Here is a 13,287-nt window from a genome sequence, read left to right as displayed (position 1 = left end):
CAAGGAGGGTCATTATGAGTCATGTACAACTCCACAGCACATAATAACAACAAAAACTAGTTAATTTGGAGAACCTGGGGTTAGACAATAGGACTGTTGGTCACTGCAGAATCTAATCCTAGCTTCTCCATACCAATAGGCATGGAAGTTGAGAAGGTCTACTGTCTTGTTATAATTTTCTTCTGCTGAGGCAGCTCCTGACCATGTGTGTGCTCCATGCCAATGTCTCATTTTTTTTTTTTTAATGAGGCTATAAAATGGTTTGGGGAACTGCTGAAATGGCTTCTTAGAAAAGAAGAAAGAAATTATACAGTGAAAAAATAAAAAATGAGAAGGGATTGGAGGTGAACACCAAAAAGTTGACTAAAAAGTCACTTGAACCTGAGAGGAAGAAAATGAGATGGAATTATAATCCCTGTAGCATCCTCCCTGCCCACCTTCCCCCTTCCCCCCCCAAAAAATACAGGCTTTTTACTGAAATGTTACGTTATACTACATAGAAATGAGAGGAATTCCCAAGTAGAGAAAGATCAAGAGAATTTCAAGAGAAGGGGCAGGTTTGGGTGGTTTGGTGACATCCTGTGGCTTCCTTTGGAGCTGATGTGGACAATCAAGAGATGGATGGTGGTTAAGATGGCTTGCCAAACCCTGCTCGAGCTGCTTCTCCAACCCACTGACTGTGGGATGACTAATGACATGCTCAGATGAGGAAGGACCTGGTCTCTATCTGTAAATATTTGACAGCCTCACATTGAAGATGGAAGATACTGAATTTTGCAGCTGCAAAGGAAGAATGTGAGCCAAAGAGAGACAAGGCCTTTCTACAAATGAAGGTGCTCTGGAAATGCATGGGGCTGCCTGAGGAGGTCATGATTCTCCTGTGACTAGAGGCGCTGGAGCAGGAGGTAGATAGATACCCACTTGGGTGGATTGCTGTGGTTGGGAGCTGGACTATAAATCCTTTCCAATTTAACATTCCTTTCCCTTTAATCCTATCTCCCACCCAGCAGAGGAATTTCCTCTATAGCATCCTTATGAAATGGAGCCCTCTGGCCATTTTTTTTTTTCTTTTTGAGTGCATATTTGATAAGTATGCATGCTACTAGCTGCAACTTGATCTTATAAAAACTACAATTCATTGATTTATGGAACCAATTTCCTGAGAAAGGTAGAAGGAATGATTTCTTGAGGACAGGTGGAAAAGCTTCATTTAGCCAAAAAATTAAAAGAAAGAAGACCCTTCAGATTGAAAACCTACTGAGGAAGCTTCAGGTTCTAGCATTTGATGTTTCTGTTTAGTCTTTTATAAACCATACACACATTAACTACTGTCTACTAATGATGCTGATCAACATTTATTTATAATTTACTAGGAGCTCTAGTGGTGTAGTGGGTATGACATTTGGCTGCTAACCACAAGATCAGCCATTCAAACCCACCAGCTGCTCCACGGGAGGAAGATGTGGTAATTTACTTCCATAAAGATTTAGAGTCTTGGAAACCCAATGGTTTTAGAGCCTTGGAAACTCAATTGCTATGAGTTGGAATCTACTCAATGGCAGTAATTTACTAAGTTTTCACGTTTAAGAAATCTCATTAGACCTCATAAAAAATGTGCTGTCGTTCCATTTCACAGGTGAAAGCAACTAGAAAACAATAGAAACTGTGCTGGAAATGTGCTAAAGAGTTTACATGTATTACTTTTGACCCTCATGATACCTGTACAAAGGGTTAGCATTTCCATTTCATTCCCAGAAAGCAAGAGTCTCAGAGTAGTAATACAGTCCAAAAGGTGAAGCAACAGGTCTTAATAAATTGGGCTACCAGCAGTAGAACAAATGTTCAGATATCCACATCAAAGAGTGATTCATTCAACACTCAGTTAACCTGATTTCAATTTGCCACTATTCTTGGCCCTAAGGAGCTCAGGGTCTGGGAGGATCCAGGAGAATCTGCCTTCTGGGCTGGGGCCTCAGCAACCAGCCTGGAACTTCTTTTGATGTCTCTGATGTAATCCTCATAGCAGCCTTGCAAGAAAGGTAAAGAGAGATTAAAGATTTGCCCAAAACTCCAGAGTTACTGTGTCACAAAGTTTGAATTAGTAACAATTCTATTGGACTTCAAAGTTTTACGTTTTTCGAAAGTCTCTAAATCTGGCTGATCTCCAAACGAAACCAAACTCACAGCCATCGAGTTGATTCTGACTCATAGTGACCCCCACTGGGCTTCCAAGACTATAAATCTTTATGGAAGCAGATTGCTTCATCTTTCTTCTGTGGAGCAGCTGGTGGGTTTAAACCACCAACCTCTTGCTGAGCAGCCAAATGCCTTCACCTCTGCACCATCAGAGCTCCTATAAGAAGTAGAAGCAGTACATAACCAGGATATTTTCTTTAGTTCAAATGTATGTTTATGTATATATATGTTTAATGTATAGCTATGATTATTATAAAGACAACTGAAATATTTTAAAATTATATGTCGATGAACATAATTTTGAAATTAGGGATTATGCATGATAAGTGGCATCAAAATCTAATCATTCTTGTGATTTGTTTTGGTTTCACAGCACAAAAATCCTGTCTCACATTGAAAAGTTTTTTAATGGCTAAGCTTACTTTTCCATTAACTACTACAGAAGACTGAAGGAGAAGTAAGATAATATATTTATTTCAGGGTTGGATCACTGACATTATCTAATAGCTGCTCATGTTCTTTACTTGTTGAGTGTTTAATTTGGGGAGTGTTAATAAACTGGCTTCTGCTCTAGCCATTGTAAATGTCTGGCAGGAAACACATCTCAAATATATTTGAAAACCATATACGACTTCTCGATTTCATTTTAAAAATCTCATATGCTTAGCTCCTTTATCTGTCATTTTTCAAGGCTGCATTTTCTATTGAGTAGAAATTTCAAGTTTCAGTTTCCTTGCTGACAACTTATTTGCAATTTTAAGTATGAAAATACCAGAATTCTGAGAAGTTGTTGTATTTTCATTAGCTATTTAATAAATGGAATCCATTCACTGATAAACACCAGTTTTGCTCTCCCTTAAAATCCTTGAAATATCTGTACCAGCTCCTTACCTTCAGGTCTTCGTATAGCTTTTCTGTAAAAAAGTCATTGCTATTGTTATTACCAACAATGCTGACAATGTTGCATTTTAAGGCTGCATCTTCATATAATTGACTATTTGCATGGCCTGATCCGACACTGTTTAGAAAGATGCTTGCACGTTTCTTAAGAAGTTAACACCTAGGGTTTGAGTGTACAGTACTATTAAACAGTCACTAGTCTACTTGGACCCATTATGGTGATAGCTTTAAAGTGAGCTATTACTTGTATGCTTTCCCAGATATTAATTTCACACCATCTGTACAGATGTAACTACATTTTGGCTGGATGAAGATAAAACATCTTCTTTGTTTTCATCTGAATGTGCCCAGAATAGAAAATAAAAACCTGGTGAGAGCCACAATATTACTAATAGAGCCCTCTTAAATGGTAAAGCTTTCACAAAATTCTATCTCTCACTAATTCCTCATGTATTTTAGATGTAAAAAAAATTCACTCTTTTCTAGATATATCATCACAAAACGGTATGAGGGTTTTTGTTTTGTTTTGTTTGTTTGTTTGTTTGTTTTATGACAATCTCTTCCTCTTACATTTGGACTTTTTTTCTTTTAATATTCCCCGAGGAGAATGCACTGGTCCTGGAGAAACTGCAATACCAACCAGGTCAATGCGTGGAGTGGACAGAGATGGCGTCTATTCCATCTCCTAAGTCCCAAAATCCATTTAATATATTATGCTTGGATGGAGGACGTATCAGATATTAAACTGATAAGAATGGACACAACACATGATCTGAGCCAAAAGGGCAAGATTTTAAAACTTTTCCCCCACAATATCTGACTCTCTGTCATGGAAGGAAGTGCATGTAAACAATCACACACTATTTACAAAAACTATTCAATTAACAAGGAAAAAATCAAGCAGATTTATTTATTGCTTAGTATATTTGATTTAAGGAGCTCTGGTGGCATAGTGGGTAAGATATTTAGTGACTAACCAGAAGGTTACCGGTTCAAACCACCAGCTGCTCCATGGGAGGAAGATGAGGCAATGTACTTCTGTAAAGATTAGCAGCCTTAGAAACCCAATGGGGAGTAGCTATAACTCGGAATCAATCCAATCACTGTGTTTTTTCTTCTTTTGGTGGTGCAGTGGTTAAAGCTTTGGGTTGCTACCAAAAGGTCAGTGCTTCAAACTTACCAGCTGCTCCACAGGAGAAAGATGAGGAAATGTGCTTCCATAAAGATTTACAGCCTTGGAAAAACTGTGAAGCAGTTCTACTCTGTCATGCAGGGACACTAAGAGTCAGAATCGACTTGATGTCTTGATGTCTTGATGTCAGTGAGATTGGTTTGGTTTTGGATATTTTATTTAGATATGACCAACCTTTCAGGGATCATAATTTTATTTTGAAAAAATAGGTTACATAAAGCACACTGTAGACTTGGACAATTTTATGACCATAAAATGGATTCCCCCACGTTTTCCATCCATCATTGTAATTTCTTAGTTTTGAATGAGTCTGTGTGACAGTTGTCAGCAACTCCACGCATTCTTACAGTATTCAAGGTGGGTTAACATTAGATAACATTAGATATCTATAGGTGCTGATGTGCCATTTCTAATTTACCCCTTTAATTCTCTCCCTTTTCTGTCTCTTTCTCCTTCTCGCCCAAGAAATAATGTCAGGCAGATACGGCAGAACCTTACCTTGCACGGGCATTGTGCACATGAGCTCTGCTGGCTTGTGCAAATTTATGAGAGTTGACAGTCTCAGTCTTGAATTTTTCAAAAAAAAAAAAAAGTGCGGTGCAGAGTTATAACCTTCCTGCCAAATAATACATTTACCATATATGGAAGAAAAACTTTATTTTAAGGTCTGCCCCAAAAATAAGTTAAAATGGTGGAACAAGTTAAAGTTTAATGACCCAAAATGTGTTGAATTTTGTGGCTGTGCACTTTTGCTTATAACACTTAAAATTCATTTTTAAAAATATTTTATACCTTAAAATACACTGACTTGAACATCTGTAGAGAATGAAGAAAGAAGACTGAAGAAGAATTGATCCATTTGAATTATAGGTTTGCCAAAGCATATTGAATATACCATGGACTGCCAGAAATAAGAAGAAATCTTTCTTCAGAGAATTACAGCTAGAATGCTTCTTTGAAGGTGAGGACAGTGAGACTTTGTCTCACTTACGATGGACATGTTATCAGGAAGGACCGTTCCCTGGAGAAGGATATCATGCTTGATAAATAGAGGGCCAGGGAAAAAGAGGAAGACCCTCAACGAGATGGATTGGCACAGTGGCTGCAAGAGTGGACTCACATTGAGCAATGATTTCGAGTATGGCACAGGATCGAGCAGTGTTGCATTGTTTTGTAACAAGGCTTTCAACTGGATCATTCTGGTTGGACCCCAGCTGAGGATGTGCCTTTGCCCCCCAGATACACTAAGTCAGAATCTACATTTTAACATGATCCCCAGGAGATTCATAGAGTTGTACATAGGGTTCCTGTGAGTCAACAACCACAACCGCGTAGAATTCTAGAACTTCATAAAACATAATCTGAAAGCTAAGGGATCTGTTAATTCCCAAGTTTCCTTCTAGTCTTAGAATTCTATGTGTGTGGCAAGTGTACCATAATACATTACCTTCTCTATTTTCTCTCTATTTCTATTTCTCTTTATTCTCATTTATCTTTTGACTCTTCCCCACCACATCATTTTATCAGAGAACATGCATGTTTTAAATGTGGTTAATATGACCAAGGAACTTAATTTTTAAAAATTATTGTGGTAAAATATATGCAACAAAAATTTTGCCTTTCTCACCATTTTTAAGTGTACAATGCAGTGATATTAATTCCATTCAGCATGCTATACACCCATCATCACTAACTTTTTTCAGTTTCTGTCACCCCTAACAGAGACTTGGAACTCTTTTGGCAACAGCTCGCTATTCCCTCCTCTTCCCAGCTCCTGGTAACCACTAAAAATTTTATCTCTATGCATTTGTTTATTCTTGATATTTCATATAAGTGGAATCATATAATATCCTTTTGTGTCTGACTTACTTCACAAAGCATAATTTCAAGTTCATCTAAGTCATAACGTGTCAGAATTTAACTTTCTTTTCTGGCTGAATAATATTCTATTATATGTATATGTTGTTGTTGTTGTTGTTATGTGCCATCGAGTCGGACCCAACTCATAGCGACCCCTCCTTGGGTTTCTGAGGCAGTATCACTATGGAAGTAGATTGCCCCATCTTCCTTTCAAGGAGTGGCTATGGGTTTGAACCGCCAGCCTTCTGGTTAGCAGTCAATTTAGGCACTACACTACCAGAGCTCCCTTTATATGTATATACCATATTGAATTCACCTATTCACCTGTTCCGCCACTCATCTGTCAGTCTGTCATACTATGGTGGCTTATGTGTTGCTGTGAGGCTGGATGCTATGCAAACAGTATTTCAGATACCAGCAGGGTCAGCCATGGTGGACAGATTTCAGTGGAGCTTCCAGACTAAGACAGACTGGGAAGAAAGACAGGGACATCCACTTCTGAAAAAATTGGCCAGTGAAAATCTTGTGAATGGCAGTGAAACACTGTCTGATATATTACTGGAAAACTTGATGAATAGCCCTGAAACATTGCCTGATATAGTGGCATAATACGAGCCCCTCAAAATATGACTGGGGAAAAGTAGAGTCTACCTTAATGATGTGGATGGAGTAAAACTTTTGGGACCTTCATTGGCTGATAGGGCACAACGCAAAATGGAAAGAAATCACTGCAAACATCCTTTAATAATCAGAACATGGAATGTATGAAGCATGAATCTAGGAAAATTGGAAGTTTTCAAAAATGGACTGGAATACATAAAGATCAATATCCCAGGCATTACTAAACTAAAATGGACTGGTTTTGGTCATTTTGAATCAGGCAATAACATAGTCTACTATGTCAGGAATGACAAATTAAAGAAGAATGATATCATATTCATCATCAAAAAGAATGTTTCAAGATCTATCTTGAAGTAAAATGCTGTCAGTGATAGAATAAAATCCATATGCCTATGAGGAAAACCAGTTAGTACCACTATTATTCAAATTTATGCAACAACCACTAAAGACAAAGATGAAGAAACGGAACATTTTTTACCAACTTTTGCAGTCTTCAATTGGCCAAATATACAGTCAAGATGTCTTGAATATTACTAGTGATTGGAACACAAAAGTTGGAAACAAAGATGAATCATTGGCACTTGGAAAACATGGCCTTGGGACAGAAATGATGCCAGAGATCACATGATAGAATTTTGCAAGACCGAAGACTTATTCATTACAAATACCTTTTTTTTCAGCAACATAAACAGCAGCTATACACATGGACCTTGACAGGTGGAATACACAGGAATCTGATGGACTACTTCTGTGGAAAGAGGTGATGGGCAAGTTCAGTATCTTCAGTCAAAACAAGAACAGGAGCTGATTGTGGAATAGACCATCAACTGCTCATATGCAAGTTCAAGTTGAAGCTGAAGACAATTAAAAGAAGTCCATGAGAACCAAAATATGACCTTTATATCCTACCTGAATTTAGAGACCATCTGAAGAATTTATTTGTTGCATTGAATACCAGTGATTGAAGACCAGATGAGTTGTAGGATGACATCAAGAACATCATACATGAAGAAAGCAAATAGTCATTAAAGAGACAGGAAAGGAAGAAAAGACCAAAGGATGTCAGAAGAGATTCTGAAACTTGCTCTTGAATGAAGATTAGCTAAAGAAAGTGGAAGAAATGACCTGTTAAAAGAGCTGAACAGAAGATTTCAAAGGGCAGCTCAAGAGGACAAAGTATTATAATGGAATGCTCAAAGCCTTAAGTTAGAAAATCAAAAGGGAAGAAAATGCTTGGCATTTCTCAAGCTGAAAGAACTGAAGAAAAAATTCAAGCCTCTAGTTGCAATACAAGGATTGTATAGGAAAATATTGAATGATGCACGAAGCATCAAAAAAAAGATGGAAGGAATACACAGTCACTGTACAAAAAGAATTGGTCAATGTTCAATTATTGCAGGTGGTAGCATGTGATCAAGAACCAGTGGTATTGAAGGAAGAAGTCCAAGCTGCACTGAAAGAATTGGTGTAAAACAAGGCTCCAGGAATTGATGGAATACCCGTCAAGATGTTTCAACAAATGGATGAAGCTCTGGGGGCACTTACTCATTTATGGTGAGAAATTTGGAAGACAGCCACCTGGCTAACTGAGTGGAAGAGATCAATATTCGTGCCTATTCCAAAGAAAGGTGATCCAACAGTATATGGAAATTGTGATAGTTGGAGTTGTATGTCAACTTGGCTGGACCACAATTCTGAGTGGTTTAAGCAGTTGTGATGTGGGTTATTCCCATGATGAGATTGGATGTATATGTTTTGAGCAGCCAATCAGTTGAAAGGGAGTTTCAAGGGGTGTGGCCTTCTTCCAATATATTTATGGACATCCTAGGAAAAAGAGACACTCTTCTGTGGATCGGGATCCTGTTGAACTGCCTACAACTGTCCATGAGTGAACAATCCACTATTCGGCCTGTAGATCTTGGATTCATCATTTGTTGGAGTCAACAGCCAGTATACTGCCTGCCAACCTTGAGCTCATTGGCCCCTGCAGCTGCATGAGTCAGGAAAAGCCTCCAGCTTGATGTATGATACAAAAACTTGGGATTTGCCAGCTTCTGTAAGTGTGTGAGCCATTTTCCTAAGATAAATTTCTCTTTTTCTCTCTTTATATAAACTTTATTAGTTTTGCTTCTCTAGAAGACCCAACCTAACACAGAAATTATTGAACAACATCCTTAATATCACATGCAAGTAAAACTTTTCTGAAGATAATTCAAAAGTGGTTGCAGCTGTATATTGACAGGGATCTTCCAGAAATGCAAGCTAGATTCAGAAGAAGGCATAGAATGGGAGATATCATTGCTGATGTCAGATGGATCTTGGCTGAAAGCAAAGGATAGAAGAAAGATGTTTACCTGTGTTTTATTGACTATCTAGAAGCATTTCACTATGTGGATCATAACAAATTATGGATAACATTGCAAAGAATGGGAATTCCAAAATACTTTTTGTGCTCATGAGGAACCTGTATACAGATGAAGAGGCTGTCGTTCAAACAGAACAAGGGGACACTGCATGGTTTAAAATCAGGAAAGGTGTACATCAGGGTCCATTCTTTCACTATACGTATTCAGTCTGTATGCTGAGCAAATAATCCAAGAAGCTGGACTATATGAAGAAGAACACAACAACCTGAGATATGCAGATGAGACAACCTTGCTTGCTGAAAGTGAAGATGGCTTGAAGCACTTACTGATGAAGGTCAAAGAGTACATACAGTCTGCAGTATGGACTACACCTCAACATAAAGAAAACAAAAATCCTCACAACTGGACCAATAAACAATATTACGATACATGCAAAAAAGATTGAAGTTGTCAGGGATTTCATATTACTCAGATCCACAATCAACACTGATGGAAACAGCAGTCAAGAAATCAGATATCATATAGCACAGGGAAAATCTGCTACAAAAGACCTCTTTAAAGTGTTGAGAAGCACAGATGTCACTTGTGCAGACTAAAGTGTGCCTGACCCAAGGCATGGTATTTTAAACCACCTCATATGCGTATGAAAGCAGGACAGTGAATAAGGAAGACTGAAGAACAGTTGATGCCTTTTAATTTTGGTGTTACTGAAGAATACTGAAAATACCATGGACTACCACAAGAACAAACAATTTGTCATGGAAGGTGTGCAGCCATAATGCTTCTTGGAAGTGAGAACTGACAGACTTCTTAGCTCCTATTTTGGTCGTGCTATCAGAAGGGATGATTCCTTAGAGCAGGGTATCATGATAGATAAAGTAGAAGGTCCGGGAAGAATGGGAAGCCCTTCATCAAGATGTATTGACACAGCGGCTACAACAATGGGCTCAAGCATAGCAAGGATTGTGAGGCTGGCACATGACCCAGCAGGGTTTCATTCTGTTGTGCCTTGGGTCACTGTGAGTTGGAGTAGACTTGATGACACCTAACAACAACAACATTCATCTGTTGATGGACATGTGGATTGTTTCTACCTTGGGGGTTATTGTGCATAATAGTGTAATGGACAGTGGTATACAAGTATCTGTTTGAGTCCCTGTTTGAAGTCTTTTGGATATGTACCTAGGAGTGGAATTGTCATAAGGTAGGCCTAAAGGAGCTCTTGTGGCTCAGTTGTTAAAACATTGGGTTGCTAACCGAAAGGTTGGTGGTTCAAGCCCACCAGCTACTCCTCCAGAGGAAGATGAGGCAGTCCAAGTCTGTAAAGATTTACAGCCTAGGAAACCCAGTGGGGCAGTTCTACTCTGTCCTATAGGGTCAGTAAGAGTTGGAAGCAACTTGATGGCAGTGGGCTTTAAAGTAGTTCTATGTCTAACTTTTCAAGGAACTGCCAAACTGTTTTCCACAGTAATGCATGAGGGTCCAATTTCTCCACATCTTCTACACTAGATGTTTTCTGTTTTTCTGATAACAGCCTTCCTGTTGTTGTTGTTGTTGTTATGTGCCGTCAAGTCAGACCCGACTCATAGCGACCCCTCCTTGGGTTTCCAAGGCAGTATCACTACCGGAAGTAGATTGTCCAACCTTCCTTCCGAGGATCGGCCAGTGGGTTTGAACCACACCAGCCTTCTGGTTAGCAGTCAAGTGCCTTTAGGCACTACGCTACCACAGCTCCTAACAGCCTTCCTAGTGAATATGAAAGGAACTCTGGTGGTGTAGTGGTTAAGGCATTTGGCTGCTAACCAAAAGGTTGGTGGTTCAAACCCTGTCTACTTCAGTAAAGATTTACAGCCTTGGAAACCCAATGGGGGTAGCTATGAGTAAGAATAGACTCAATGGCAGTGAGTGGGTGGGAAGCGGTACCTCACTGTGGTTTTGATTTGTATTTTGCTGATGACTAATGATGTTGTTGTTATGTGCTGTTGAGTCAGACCCAACTCATATTGCAGATTTTTTCATATGTCTGTTGACCATTTGTATGTCTTCTTTGAAAAAATGTCTGTTCAGTCCTTTGCCAATTTTTGTATTGGGTTGTTTATCTTTTTGTTGTTGAGTTGTAGGATATATATATAGCTCTGGTAGCATAGTGGCTAAAGTACTTGACTCCTAACCAGAAGGCTGGCAGTTCAAACCCACCAGCCACTCCTCGGAAGGAAGGTTGGGCAATCCTACTTCCATAGTGATACTGCCTCGGAAACCCAAGGAGGGGTCACTATGAGTCGGGGCCGACTCGACGGCACATAACAACAACAATAAATATATATATACTTATATTCGGGAGCTCTGGTAGCATAATGGCTAAGACACTTGCCTGCTAACCAGATGGCTGGCGGTTCAAACCCACCAGCCACTCCTCGGAAGGAAGGTTGGGCAATCCTACTTCCGTAGTGATACTGCCTGGAAACCCAAGGAGGGGTCACTATGAGTTGGGTTTGACTCGACGGCACATAACAACAACATATTTATATTCTGGATCTTGAAACCTTATCAGGTATATGGTTCTCAGCATTTTTTCCCTTTCTGTATGTTGTCTCTTCATCGGTATACAGATGTTTTTAATTTGTATGAAGTCTACCAGTATTTCTTTCGTTGCTCATGCTTTTGGTAGTGGATCTAAGAATCTGTTGTCAAAAACAAGGTCCTGAAGCTTTACGCCTTATGTTTCCTTCAAAGAGTTTTAGTTCTTATGTTTAGATTATTGATCCCTTTTTATTTAATTTTTATATATAGTATGTGTACAAGTCCAAGTTCATCTTTAGCACGTGGAGATGCGATGTCTCAGCACCATCTGTTGAACAGAAGATGATTCCCCCATTGACTGGATTTAGCACCCTTGTTAAAACTCCACTGGCTGTAGCTCTATGGTTTTTGCAACTTGATAATAAATTTTAATTAATTTAAATTTAAGTAGCCACTTGTGGTTGCTGGCTACTGTACTGAACAGCACAGATCTAAAAATGTACATGCTTTTGTAAATTAATAATAGGAAACAATCTCACAAAAGAAGTTAAACAGACCAACAAATACATGAAAACATGCTCAAGTGCACCAGCAACCAGAAAACAGGTGTATGTTTTCACTCTTGAGACTGACATGAAATACAAAGATTGGCACTACATGTATTAATGACTGTGGAAGCAAATGAGTTATTTCATTCCCTCTTGGTGGGAGAGTAAATGGTAGGCTGTTGGAGTAACTCTGCACTATCGCTGTTTAACCATTCATTCTCTTTACTCTGCAATCCCAATTCTGGGTGTTTGGCTTAAAGAAATACTGGCCCGTGGGCACAAAGATGGACAAGAAAGTTTGTTACAGCATCTTTTTCATTATTGAAAAAAAAGAGAAAAGTCCTCAAATGTGGGACAACATGAAGGTATGCACTGTGCATTTCCAGAGGAAATCATTCACTTTTCAGTCAACAGGTGATACCCTCTGAAAATTTTAATACCTCAAACATATGAAAGAATGAAACATAACATATGAAACATATGAAACATAACATAAATTAGTTATGATGCATCTTACCTATATTATGTAATAGTATGCAGCCAGTAAAAAGAATGAAGTGGAACTATATATAATGACAGACTAACCAGAAGGCTGGCGGTTCAAACCCATCAACCACTCCTTGGAAGGAAGATGGGGCAATCTACTTCTGTAGTGATACTACCTTGGAAACCCAAGGAGGGATCCCTGTGAGTCGGGTCCAACTCGATGGCACATAACAACATAGACATGGGAAAGGTAAACTGTTAGTGAAAAATATCATGTGTGGAACTACATGTGCAGTAAGATCCAACTTACGTTTAACAAAACAATAAAAACAATCAAACAGACCAAAATTATGTAGTATAAAGTTTAAGAGTATAGAGTATAGCTAGAGACTAGCTAAAACTGAATTGTATCTCTGATACTTGCTAGCTTTATGCTCTTAGTCAAGTTACTAAACCCATCTGTGCACCAATATCTTCATCTATAAAATGGAAATAACAATAGGGCCTACCTCACAGGTTTGTTAGAAAGATTAAATAAGTTAATATATGTAAAATATTTAGAACAATGCTTAACGCATAGCAAATATTATTATTATTG

General features: G+C 38.6%; 1 non-coding gene across 1 annotated transcript; it reads right to left on the bottom strand.

Annotated features, from left to right (window-relative positions):
- Nucleotides 1–3,698: 3,698 nt before the first annotated feature.
- LOC122151147 lies at nucleotides 3,699–3,893 on the bottom strand. Its single transcript, XR_006164001.1, has one exon. It is a non-coding gene; the product is annotated as a U2 spliceosomal RNA (small nuclear RNA).
- Nucleotides 3,894–13,287: the final 9,394 nt, after the last annotated feature.

Source organism: Orycteropus afer, unplaced genomic scaffold (assembly GCF_000298275.1).
Source record: "Orycteropus afer afer isolate SDZICR_OR568_19922 unplaced genomic scaffold, OryAfe1.0 scaffold00320, whole genome shotgun sequence".
NCBI classification, from domain to species: Eukaryota; Metazoa; Chordata; class Mammalia; order Tubulidentata; family Orycteropodidae; genus Orycteropus; species Orycteropus afer.
The sequence above is the reverse complement of the archived record's forward strand: the minus strand, read 5'-3'. Positions and strand labels throughout refer to the sequence as shown.